Source organism: Balaenoptera physalus (genome assembly GCF_965194825.1).
Source record: "Balaenoptera physalus genome assembly, chromosome: 19".
NCBI lineage: Eukaryota > Metazoa > Chordata > Mammalia > Artiodactyla > Balaenopteridae > Balaenoptera > Balaenoptera physalus.
The window spans coordinates 52,985,091-52,998,947 of NC_138900.1; the positions used below are offsets into that span (position 1 = coordinate 52,985,091).

Here is a 13,857-nt window from a genome sequence, read left to right on the forward strand (position 1 = left end):
TAGGAATCCCAAAGTAAAAATTATCAAAGACCACTGTGAAAGAAAGTGATATAGTCAGTGTATGTAAGGTTAATCAGTTTGTACCTGTGTAGCTGGCTAATAAATGTTCAGTTTAAACCTCTATATTTGAGGTACTGGGTACCTGTGGAGCCCACAGGCTGAGCCTCACATGACAGCTATTCTCTTTTGCTGTTCATCTCTCTTTATCTGTGTTCCAATCTCTCTTTCTCCTCCCTCTTCCCTAGATGTGATGCTAGTGTAATGTTTTGTCCTTTCATCTGTTGATGAGAAGCAGGAAACATTTCTTTATTTCAATTGATCCCTTTTCTAAGTCAAAGGGCACACACACGAGAGACTTAAAGCAAGTCTCTGTGCCTATAAAAACCCTCAAAGGGGCTTTTTTTTTTTCCTAAAAAGTGGGAGGTAATATTTTCAGGATCTTCCAGTAGAAACCAGTTCTCTTCTCCCTTTTATCTCTAGCCTTCCTCACATAGAAAGCTCTCTCTGTTGAAGTTCACTACCAGGACAGGTATGTGTGTCATGTGTTTGTGATCTATTCAAAGAGCTACTAATTTGATAATATATAAGCCTTAAACATATACACAAAAAATCCTTTGTTAATTCCTATAGGAGAGGATCAGACCCATTTAATGTAATATATTACATAGAATGTGATTCTATGAGGATTCTACCTGATTCATCTTAAAATTGAAAGACTTTGTTATTCTATGCCATGGTTTTCCAAGCCAGCACAATAAGGTAACAGGACAAATTTTCAATCAGCAATCATATTTAGTAAAGCCCTACAGATTCTGTTATCACCAATAGACAAATCTATGTTATTTATGCTAGGTGGTGATAAGTGTTATAGAGAAAAATAAATCTAGGTAAAGGAAATAGAGAGTACCATGGGCAGGGAGAGATTGCTCTTCTATAATGGGTGATCAGGAATGATACCAGAAATAAGAAAGAGAGAGAGACTTGTGGCTCTGAGGAAAGAATATTTCAGCTAGAGGGAGCAGCAGTTATAGGGCTCAGAAAGTGAGAGTGTACCTGACACGTTCCAGGAACAACGAAGAGACCACTGGAAGCTGGAGTAGAGTGAAGGAGATGAAGACTAGTAGGAAATGAGGTCAGAGGAGTGCAGGTGGGAGTGTGGTCTTATCAAGTAGGGCCCAGTAAGTCAAGGTAAGTACTTTGGCTTTGACTTCAAATGAGACAGGAGGCCACTGAAGGATTTTGATCAAAGAAGGGACCTTTGGCTGTGGAGAAAAGAAGATGCCTGTAAGTCAGTCTTCCTTTATAAATTTATAAATGTAACAACAACAACAATAATAATAATAGTTAATATTTGTGTGCTAATAAATATTAGCTATACTGTATTTTTCAAATATTCATGTATTTAATCCTTACCACAACACTATGAAATAGGTCATAATTATCTCCCATTTTCCTAATGAGGAAAGTGAAACACAAAGGGGTTCAGTAAATCGCCCAAGGCCACACAGCCACTAAATGGCATAGCTTGGATTCCAACCCAGGCAGTCTGACTTCATTGCTTCCACTCTTAATTAACAAAAATGCCATACTGCCTCTTGTACTTCAGGGTGGTACTATGAGGAATGTGTGGGTGTGTATATCTTAAAAATGTTAAAATCCACCAAGTACATAAAACCAATGAAGTAATGGAAAGAATAGAATTGTAATAGAAATAAATTATGTAGGTAGCTTTAGGTGTAGAGGATGGCACTTGTGGTAGATCACTGACTTGAGGGGGAAGATGGCTTGTAAAAGATACATGTATGTGAAAAGAATTTTATATTGAAGGAATAAACTTTCTGTAAATGTTTAATTAAAAGGCTAACTTAAAGGATAGGAAAGAATTCATCTAAGTGGCAATATTTTGGCCAGTGAGGATTGCTGCTGGATAAAATTAAATTTGAATAACATCAGCATGTATAAAAACACTAAAGAACTAAAAGTTTTTCTGTTAACTCTGTAGAAGACTGATCTCTGACATGCCACAATATGTCCTGAAAGTACCCACTTCAGTTATTCTTTACCTATTTGCTGGATTAAACTGGGTTTCAAGATCAGTTCCATTTGAAAGGAAAATGTTTCTAGTGGTGGTTTAAGACACTTTTCTTCCTATTCGGTATTTAAACTGAGTCATCCAGTTTGAGACTATTGTGTCACATTTTCCACCTTTCATTCTCCTCAAGAGGCGGGAGTCAGGAGAAACACAAATGATGAACATTAGTGGCAAAGTGTGTGGTTACAAGAATCAATAAACCACAGGATCCTTCAGATTCTGAAACAGTTTTTTTTTTTTTAAAAACAGGTGAGGCCACTATGTGGAGTCCACAAAAAGAGAGATTATCTAAAGGTGGTACTCAGAGTATGAGAACCAGCCTATAATTAAAGCTTCCTTATCCCATTATAACTCCTTCTTTTACGTAGACATCCTGAGAGAACCCATAACCTTGACTGCCTCTGAATGTTTTACAGAATTTATGTTTTACAAAATAACAATGCCGTTTAGTAAAGAAATTAACACATACTGTATAGTACTTAAACTGTAATTGCAACAGTGTTAAACAGTCTTGCATGCAGATTAAAGAAAGCCTCCATTCTCAGATTTTAAGACTTTAAACCAGTTCACTCTAATCTCTCCAGTCTCCTGTGATGATATAAAGCATCACAGCCTCAAAAAACCTGTTTAGGATTTGTATTTTGAATTTTTATTAAAATTCTTTCTTGCTCCTGGCCTGATTTTTTAAGTTTAATTTCTTCCATATTTAATTGTATAACTCAGACTGATAAACTTTTCTTCCCAGCTCTTTAATTGATCCTTTAATTGAACAGATATAGGCTGTACTCTGTGAATTCTAGATTAGCCAAACGAAAGAGAAAACTAGGAAAACCCTGACAGTGGTACCAGTTTTAACATGTCCCTTGTCCTCATTTCTTCAATTCCAGCTTTTATCCACTTAAATTGAGTGGTGTTAGCTTAGATGGGGCCTTCATAATAGAAATAGATTCTAAAAGCAGAGGACTTTTACATTGTTTCAGGAATGAGACAGAAAATATGACAGATAGGAAACAGCAAGAATAGAGATGAACTACAACCCAATCAAAAAATGGGCAGAAGACCTAAATAGACATTTCTCCAAAGAAGACATAGAGATGGCCAAGAGACACATGAAAAGATGCTCAACATCACTAATTATTAGAGAAATACAAATCAAAACTACAATGAGATATCACCTCACACCCGTTAGAATGGGCATCATCAGAAAATCTACAAGCAATAAATGCTGGAGAGGGTGTGGAGAAAAGGGAACCCTCTTGCACTGTTGGTGGGAATGTAAATTGATACAGCCACTATGCAGAACAGTATGGAGGTTCCTTAAAAAACTAAAAATAGAACCACCATACGACCCAGCAATCCCACTACTGGGCATATACCCAGAGAAAACTATAATTCAAAAAGGCATATGCACCCCAGTATTCATTGCAGCACTATTTACAATAGCCAGGACATGGAAGCAACCTAAATGTCCATCGACAGATGAATGGATAAAGAAGATGTGGTACATATATACAATGGAATATTACTCAGCCATAAAAAAGAACATAATTGGGTTATTTGTAGAGACATGGATGGACCTAGAGACTGTCATACAGAGTGAAGTAAGTCAGAAAGAGAAAAACAAATATTGTATATTAATGCATATATGTGGAATCTAGAAAAATGGTACAGATGAACTGGTTTGCAAGGCAGAAATAGGAACACAGATGTAGGGAATAAATATATGGACACCAAGGGGGGAAAGGAGGGGTGGGATGAATTGGGAGAATGGGATTAACATATATACATTAATATGTATAAAATAGATAGCTAATGAGAAACTGCTGTATAGCACAGGGAACTCCACTTCACTGTACAGTAGAAACTAACACAACATTGTAAAACAACTATACCCCAATTTAAAAAATAAAATAAAATGTTACATTTCATTATTAAAAAAAAAAAGAATAGAGGTGAACTAGTTTAAAAAGACAAAGTCTTCCAGACTAAAGAAAAGAGGGTTGTCAATGGGGGCAAATTGAAGGAGGTCTTTCAATTTGATAACACTAAGTATAGTTGTTCTTGTGTGTATTTAAGATGAGCAGGCCTTTAGCTTGCCTATGCAAAGCTGACATTTACTGAGCACCTACTGTGTACCCAACAGTACTTTACTTGTCTCAACTTACTTAATCCTCATAACAACTCTATGAGGTCATTACCATTATTTCTTCCATTTTATAGATGAGTAACTGAGGCATAGAGAATGTAAGTAACTTAACCAGTGTTATGTGCCTTGTGAGTGGTGGTGCCAGGTTTCAAACTCAGATAGTCTAGCACCAGAGCCTGTGCCCTTTACCGCTATGCTAAATCAGCTCTAAGATAGCAATTCTGTACTTCTGCTATACAACAAATTTAAAAGTATTTTTTGCACAAGTCTTAATTTGTCATATATCAGAGGGGAGGATAGTTTCAATGTAGAGAGGTGCCAAGATACTGGACCTACCAAACATGTAACAGAAGCTTTCTGAATTGGGATCCATAGTATAGTGTCATATCTCATTGATTGAGAAAGAGAGGGGAATTTCATTTCACACACTCAAAATTTTTCCTAATCTTTTTGCTCGTTTTGTAGTGATACAAACTATAGAAGCTATTTTCTAAATTTATCTTTAAAAAGTTTTTTTTATAATACTAGATAGAATGAAAAAATATGCACAGATGAAATTAATAGGAAATACTAACTATGAAATTGTCTACTATAAAGAAAATGTGAGAATGAATACTTTGAAGATTATCTAATTTCAACAAAATTTAAATGTTAGTAAATGGTTATATTTCTTGGTGTGGCTACAAGTGATTTTGCACCTTCTTTGTGCTTTTCTTGAATTCTAATATTTCTTTCATTAACTTGTTTTCCCCATTATAACAGAAGTCATTTTTTTAAAGCTTCATGAATTTGAATAAAGAAGTTTAATTAAAGATTATTCTGCAATTAATTTGTAATTTTTTAAAGTGGCTGAGTTAGCTTACTGCATTATAAACTCATTGAGGGCAGAGAATATAAGTTCTCCTTCTTTTAATTTCCCACAATACCTTTTCTTGCAGGTGGTACCAGGCTAATATGTAATCATTGACAAAAAAAAAAATCCTTACTGTGAACACTTAAATTCACCAGAGGGAGAAATAAAATGAAATTTAGAAAATTTAGATGTATCTTCAAAAGCTGGTATAATAGAAGCAAGTGCTAGGGGATAGGGAGTCATGAAACTTAGGGAACTTAGAGCAGAGTAAGAAAAACTCATAAGTATCAGAGTTCCCTGTGCCATCATAATAAAGTACAGCAGCTCAAGTTTTCACTAAAATTTGCAGTTTGCCAAAAGTAGCTCTTGTGATTTCACCAGAAACTTTTTAAAAATATAAGAAAGGTGATATTAAAACCAAACAAGATAACCACAAGAAAATTACAAACTGATCTGTCCCATGAACATAGAAATAAAAATCCTAAACAAATGCCAGCAAATTGAACCCAGTAATATAGAGAAATTATTATAAATTATGACCAAGTGAAGTTTATTCCAGGAATGCATGGGTAGTTTAACATTTCAAAATCAATCAGTGTAATACATTGTATTAATAGAAAAAGAAAAAGGAGAATCACGTGATCATCTCCATAGGGTTTTTTTTTTTTTTGGCTTTGATAAACTTTAATAACCATTCATAATAAAAACTAAGAACAGAAAGGAACTTCTTTAACCTGATTAAGAGAATCTACAAAAATCCATGGCAGAATTCAAAACAAGACAAAGGTGCTCACTATCCATCATTTCTAGTCAGCATTGTACTGGAGTTCCTAGCTAGTACAATAAGACAAGAAAATGAAATCAAAATCATAAGCACTGGAAAGAAATAAAATAGTCATTATTCACAAATGACCTATTAATACACGTGAAAAATCCAAATGAATTCACAGTCTTCTTGGAATAGGCCCATATTTCTTAAACAGAGCACCGAATGCTAACTGCAAAGAAAAATATAATTCATTGAGCTATGTCAAGATTAAGAACTTCTGTTATCAAAAGACACCCTTAAAAAGAATATAAAGGCATACCACACCTAGAAGATATTTACAAAAGAGGACCTGACAAAAGACATAGCTATAATATACAAATAACTCCTACAAATCAATAACAAAAAGCCAGATAACCCAATAGAAAAATAGACAAAAGACTTAAATAGAAGCTTCATAAAAGAGAATACCTGAATGGCAATAAACATATGAAAAAGTGCTCTCAGCCTTATTAGACATAAGGGAAATGCATATAAAAAGAACAGGAATAGCTAAAATACCAAAAGTTGGCAAGAAAAAGAGCAATTAGAATTCTCGCAAGAGCGAGGCGATATGGGGATATATGTATATGTATAGCTGATTCACTTTGTTATAAAGCAGAAACTAACACACCATTGTAAAGCAATTATAATCCAATAAAGATGTTAAAAAAATAATAATTCTCATGCACTGCTGGTAGGAGTGTAAACTGATAAAAAAGCACTATGGAAAACTGCTTAGCAACAACTATAAAACTGAACATATACATACCCTGTACCCAGTAGTTTCACTCCTAGGTATGTGTATATTCACAAAAGACATGTTCTAGAATTTTGTAGCATATATTTATAATAGTCAATACTAGAAATAGCCCAAATGTCCTTCAAGAGTAAAATGGATATGTTGTGGTATAGTCACACAATGGAACACTTTACAGCAGAGGTTAGCAAACTTTTTCTGTGAAGAGCTAGATAGTAAATATTCTAGGTTATATGACATACGAGTTTCTACTCCAGCTACTCAACTCTATTGTTGTAGCATGAAAGCAGCCATAGATAGTACTTAAACAAAAGAGCATGACTGTGTTTTTTTTAACTATTTATGGGCTTTGAAATTTGAATTTCATATAATTTTCATGTCATTAATATTACCTTTCTTTTGATTTTTTAACCATTTAAAAATGTAAAAATCTTTTTTAGCCACAGATCATACAAAAACAGGCAACAGGACACATTTGGTTCACTGGCCATAGTTTGGTGACCCCAGATCTGCAGTAATAAGAATGAAGGAACATAACTACATACATCAATGTAAATTAACTGCACATAATTTTGAGTGAAAAATCTAGACACAAAATAGTACATACTGGATGACTTCATTTATATATAGTTAAAAAGTAGGCACAGTTCATCTGTGACATTAGAAGTCAAGATAGAGACTACCCTTGGGGTAGTTGACAGTCACTGCACAAGAAAGCTTCTGGGACACTAGTAAGACATTCTGCTTCTTGGTCTGGATGCTGGTTACATAAGTATGTGCAGTTAGTGAAAATCCATAGATTATACTTTTAATTTGTGCACTTTTCAGTATTTATGTTACTCGAATAAAAACTTTATTGAAATAAGAGCCTGTTAGTTATGTGGGATTGGAGAGGGGAAAAAGAGGTTTACATGACAGTAGTTCTCTACCAGGAAAAAAAAAAAATTGACAGAAAAGGCACAGTAATCAATGGAAGATTTTTTTTAAAGGATTACTGAAAAAGGTTTAAAAAATTACATCAGTGACAAACAAAACTTCAAAACAAAAGAGGGCCTGTGAAGATGAAATGAAGTATTATTATAAAGTGGCTGAAGTTTTTAACTCCTCTTCAAACACTCCATTTTATAAGGTAATTTGTCTATTTCTTAAGGAAAATGATGTAGATGGATTTTATTGCTGAGAAATCTCCAAAAGGAAAGAAATCAGAGAATCATTCGAGCTTTCATTAAACCTCTAGCCTTTTCAGGCATCTCTGAATATGGACTGATTAGTTCCCTTCTTATGTCTTTGGATCCTGCTAGTACTGTAGTTAAAACTAGGTCATACTCGAAGTGAGAGAGTGACATGGACTTATATATACCACCAAATGTAAAATGGATAGCTAGTGGGAAGCAGCCGCATAGCACAGGGAGATCAGCTCAGTGCTTTGTGACCACCTAGAGGAGTGGGATAGGGAGGGTGGGAGGGAGGGAGATGCAAGAGGGAGGAGATATGGGGATATATGTATATGTATAGCTGATTCACTTTGTTATAAAGCAGAAACTAACACACCATTGTAAAGCAATTATACTCCAATAAAGATGTTAAAAAAAAAAAAAACTAGGTCATACTAAGTCCCAACCATGCAGCCTTGAGAAAATATAGCCCTTTCATTTTATGCTATAGATGTAAAATTTAATTTTCATTTTTTATATTCAAAGAATAAAAAATATTTTATCCAAAGACATTATGTATATTTATACTTGTAGTGATTTAAGTTCCCATGGGTTGATTCCATTGTTTCAGTGGTATCTGTGGGAGACTGAAGAACTTGTTTGGGGGTTTGCTGCAGTAGCCAAGAGGCAGCTTTAGCTACTGGAGTCCATGAAATTTTAAAATAATTTTTTAAACTAAGAATGTACAGAAAGTTTAAGCAAGCTGTTGCATAATTAGAAACCTGTAAGAATTTTTACTTTGTCTGTCACTGAATTTTCTCATAAGATAAATGTAGTTTTTTAAAAAAACTAGAATACTATACTTGCTGAGCTCTCTCTTTACAGCTCCTTAGAGTATTTGCATAATGTAACATTAACTTATTTTCCATTGCTTTTGCAATTCACCTTTTGTGCAACATTACTGAGAATTTTTTCACCAAATTCCTTTTGTTTAAAACCTGCTTTATGTGTACACACACACACACATAGTCCTCTTGAATTGTCATCTTCATTTACAGACCAGCACATACAAACCATTCCAGCCTGATTTCTAGAATTTTTTATAGTTAAAAAAAATCCTGCTGCTTATGGCTGTGATACCTGGTATTTTTTATGGGTTTTCATAAAAAACGGGGGTGAGAAAAAAAATACAGTACTCTCTGGCCTTTCTCTACTTTCTCCTCCTTCTCTATTCCCCCTCTACACAGAGGAGTTTAATTTTAAATGATAAATGTGGAAATTAGAGACCATCGAGAAAATCCAATTTGGTGAGGAGTTTTAAAAATCCCATAATAAACGCAGAGTGAAATGTATGATTTAATGCAGGGCGCCAATGGCTGCTATTATGGGCTATTAGCAAATCGGGGCTGAGAGTGAATCTTTATCACTTGGTGAGTGCGGGTTGGTCCTGCCTTTCCCTCTGCTATTGATTTGTAGCCGCTTGTCATAATGACACCGGGAAGCAATGAATGGAAGATGTGCTTTTGATAGGATTCAGGGGGTCTTAGAGGGGGGAGAGAAAATTCAGCAAGTTTTCTATCTCTTCTGCCTGATTAGATTTTTTTCTTCTTTTAAGAGCTTTCACATTCCAATAAAAATGCTAAATCAGCTCTGTACCAGAATTGTTAGGGTGTAAATAGCTAGTCACATTCAAAGGAGGAAAAGATATAGAAATAGCAACCATACTATGGAATGTTAGATGAGTTTGACTTTATAGAAATGCAGTTCTGTGTGTGTGCATGTGTGCCTCTGAACACATGAGCAGTGTGAAGGAGTGTCAAGGCATAATGCTATTAAGTACACTTACTATATAAAGGTACACCTATTTTTTTGTAAGGATGTGATGGTTTGCATCTAAAATACCGTAGAAGGTGATCTAGCTTTATATGAGTGTCCATTTTATGAAAAGGATACATTCTGTGTGTGTGTGTATGTGTGTGTGTGTGTGTGTGTGTGTGTGTGTTTAACTCCATAGAGGACACATAGAAAGAGGTATACTTGTACTGCTGATTAAGAAAATTAAACTTTCTAAATCTAACTGCTCACAGTGGAGATTCACTCAAAATTTTCAGCATAAGGAAAGCACACTGTTTGAGAACAAAGGCACTCATAGGGTGATCCAATGGGGGGGGGGAAATTCTCTATAGAAAAACTACTTTAATTTTTCTTTAGAATAAATAAAATAGAATAAAATTTTCCTTAGCTGTGGTGATATGGAAATGGTTAGGTGCAACCTGAGTATATTTCAATTCTACACTTTTACGAGGAAACAATTGCTTTCCTTCCATGTTCTTTTAATCCAAGATAATGCAAATCCCTGTCTTCGCATGCAGAAGTGCATGAGTGCAGGCAGTATTATATTAAAGCAATGAATATGGCAAATGCGAGCATGGAGGTAGAGACACATTCAGTGAACATATTAGGCCATCTTGTTGGTTAAATCATATGATAAAACCCATCTTCTCACCTGCTTTATTTCTCAGGCAGGTCAAGATGAGACTTTTAGTAAGAAGAACACAAATATTTCTCCTACAATAAGTAGATACCACTGTTAGATACTTGTTAAATGCTTATGGTTATAATGTATCCCTTTATCTTTACTAGTTGAGGAAGAAAAGACGGCAAAATACACTTGCACTTAAGCAGGGATCAGGTAAGGAAAATAAATACCATCTGGATCCTTAGAACAGCAAACACCACCAGGTTTTCTAGTCTATTGGAATATACCATGAAAAAATTAAATAGGCCTGGTTTATAGTATTTAATGTCGGGGAACCAAAAAGCAAAAAGTTTCGGAAGCAAAAAGTTTCGATTACTTTTTGAAAGCAATCGAAACTATTAAATGTATTTCTCACATCTATGAAGTGAAAAAAGTTGTGTCCTACGCTACGTGTTAATTTCACTAAAACTGTGTGTGTGTGTGTGTGTGTGTGTGTGTGTGTGTGTGTGTGTGATTTAAAACCAATAGTAAGTGATATAGACCAAAAACAATTTATCTGAAGTTAGAACTTTGTGCCAAATAGGGACTGCTTCCTGTTAGCCATACCACCTACCTGAAAGGAGCTTATGAGAGCCTGCACCTTTTCAAACCTTGAGAACAATGCCCTTTAACAGAGAATGTTTCACAGGCTATGTAAACAGCTGCCAGAGTTCATACACTCCCATTCCCCATTCAAGGACTATGCCTAAACTCTGATAAATTAGAATGTTGCCATTTATTATGTATCATTTATTAAAAACTAATTAGTGACAGAAAGAGGAATTTCTCCATTTTCAATGGGGTTTTTATTTTATTGTATATAGTAGGTGATTATTGTTTGGTCTATATATGGCTATTTCATACTACAATGAATTACCTGTATTAAAGTAATAATACCATATGTTCACATAGCTTTTGTTCTTAGGTTAAAGCATAATTAATCATTCCAAGAACACAATGAGGTAGTCCCTTCCATATTTTATATATGTTAAGTGATTTCTACTGTTATCCAACCAAAAGTAATGGAGTTGAAAATAGAAGTGTGAAATATTTTTATTTTTTTACCCTGAGGTTCTATAAGATATAAAGGTAATATATCTCATTTGATAAATTGGGATAAATAAATATTTTATAACTTGAAATTTTTCCAAAATATCTGTGCTATTATTTGCTAGCAAATCTTTGAAAAATTATAATAATGTTTATTGTGAGTTTATTATGTCATTGGTTATTTCCTCTTTCAAAGTGACAGGATAAACATTTTCCTACTATTAAAGATTTTGTCTGTTTGGGGCTTATAAATAATATATACATATAAACTATCAACAATTTTTCTAATTGACACTAACTTGAGCAAATAAATGAAATGAGATTATAGTTTGTTTACAAAGCACTTTCACATATATTAAGTGCTAGGATCATTGTTACAGTTGCTTTTATTATAGTTGAACAACATAGAAATGAGTAGTAGAAGAAAAATGGCCGTGTCTACACATATGAATATAATGAGGGAAGGGAGAAACTCGAGATAAGAATAACTCAGTGTTTTGTGTAAATAGAAGACTAAAGATAAGGCAAATAACATAGAAGAGAAATTAGAAATTCCCGGACATAAAAATATTAACAAATAACACATAATAAAAACAGCACATTGAAGAAATGATCTAGATAAATGGAAATTAAGATGTTTTGCAGAATTTAACCTCATGTTTTATACATCTACTATCTTCTTAAGCTTTTGTGGGGTAGTAAAAGAGCAGGAGCTTTTCCAAAAGTGTTCACAGTACAGTAACATTTCTATAAGTTCTATACATTATCACACTAATCCTCCCATTATCAACACTCCTGTGTTGTTTCTGGTAAGAATTACTGCTCCTGTTTGATTTAGAAGCTGAATCACAGTGGTGATCACTGACTTTGTCAATGTCAGTGGTGAGTCAGGAACAGAAACAGACCAGAGGTTTTTTTTACTCTAAGTGTTGTGGCCTGTTTATACCCATTTCTCTGTCTAGTGCTGTCATCTGTTTGTTAGATCTCCTGTTCTAATTGGACACTGTTCAAGGATTTAGATAACACAAGTACTTGAAGGCTATGTTTCAAGAATATTTCATCTCTAAACGTTGTCCTCTACTAGAAACATTAGGACATGTTGCCTTTTATTTGTTCCAATTATATTTTTGGATTGGTATTATTTAACCTTTTTTTTAATTGAGATATAGTTGATTTTCAGTATTATATAGATTTCAGGTGTACAACATAGTGATTCACAATTGTTAAACATTATATGCTTAAAATTTTGTTTAATCACTTTATCATGCATAGTGCACATTTAAACTTATTTAATGTGCACAATGCAGAATAACATACCTCCCCCCCCAAAAGCCAAACAAAACAAAATTTTAAAATGAAACAGAACTAATAGATCTATGAATTCTAATTTTTCCATCAGTGTTGTTTCCTCATTCATCAGAACACAGTTTCAGAGATCTTACACGTACCCATGTTCTCAGCCAGGGATCTGACCCTCACTTTATTAAACAGAATGACAGAAGTACATAAACAAGCATACGTACACAGACATACCACACACATATACATGCTTAACCTGCTTATTAGTCCTTTAGCTTTTCCTCATCTTTCTCATGCTCTGGCTTTAATTCATTGTACATATGGTCTTTTAAAAGGGAAAACGTTATGCCCAAGATAAAGTGGTAGTTAATGGAGTTACTGGTCTCATGGTTAATATTACTTGGTGTGTATTAGACAATGAACACAATGATTTCCTTCACTCCTTTAAATTTCTTTGTGCTAGTGTCAAAACTGTTTAAAGGAATATATTGCCATTATTTAATACTGCCTTTTGGATTATCTCATGTTTGTTTTGTTCCTGGAATTTAAAGATATACTCACCTTTTAGTCAGGTAATTTGTTTTTCTATGTTTTCGCTTTTGGATTTTGATTAAGCATGAACAAAATTTTTTACTATGTCATCAGAAATAAAAAGTTAAACACAAACAAGTTTTAAAAAATGTTTTTAGGATACCACCAGCCTAAGTAGATAAGTTTCCAGAGACTGAGGTTGAGAGAAGCAATTATTGTCACTTTTAACTTTTTTTTCTGAGAAAACAAACTCTTCTTTTTATAGGTACTATGAAGCACACTAAAATTTTTGCAAATTATTTTCTTTAAAAGCTAACCCTTCGGGCTTCCCTGGTGGTGCAGTGGTTGAGAATCTGCCTGCCAATGCAGGGGACACAGGTTCGAGCCCTGGTCTGGGAAGATCCCACATGCCGGGGAGGAACTAGGCCCGTGAGCCACAACTACTGAGCCTGCGCGTCTGGAGCCTGTGCTCCGCAACAAGAGAGGCCGCGATAGTGAGAGGCCCGCGCACCGTGATGAAGAGTGGCCCCCGCTCGCCGCAACTAGAGAAAGCCCTCGCACAGAAACGAAGACCCAACACAGCCAAAAATAAATAAATAAATAAAAATTTAAAAAAAAAAAAAAAAAAAAAAAAAGCTAACCCTTCAAC

The 13,857-nt window shown here is 34.4% G+C and overlaps 2 long non-coding RNA genes across 2 annotated transcripts in view; one reads left to right on the forward strand and one right to left on the reverse strand.

The window, feature by feature from the left end:
• LOC309648075 overlaps positions 1–13,857 on the forward strand; it is a 314,368-nt gene that overhangs the window by 147,347 nt on the left and 153,164 nt on the right. The window lies entirely within an intron of this gene.
• The window catches only part of LOC309648080, a 121,534-nt gene that overhangs the window by 87,813 nt on the left and 19,864 nt on the right, over positions 1–13,857 (reverse strand). Inside the window, exon 2 of the long non-coding RNA XR_014256466.1 lies at positions 1,054–13,533. This is a non-coding gene — a long non-coding RNA (uncharacterized lncRNA). The remainder of the gene's footprint in view (positions 1–1,053; positions 13,534–13,857) is intronic.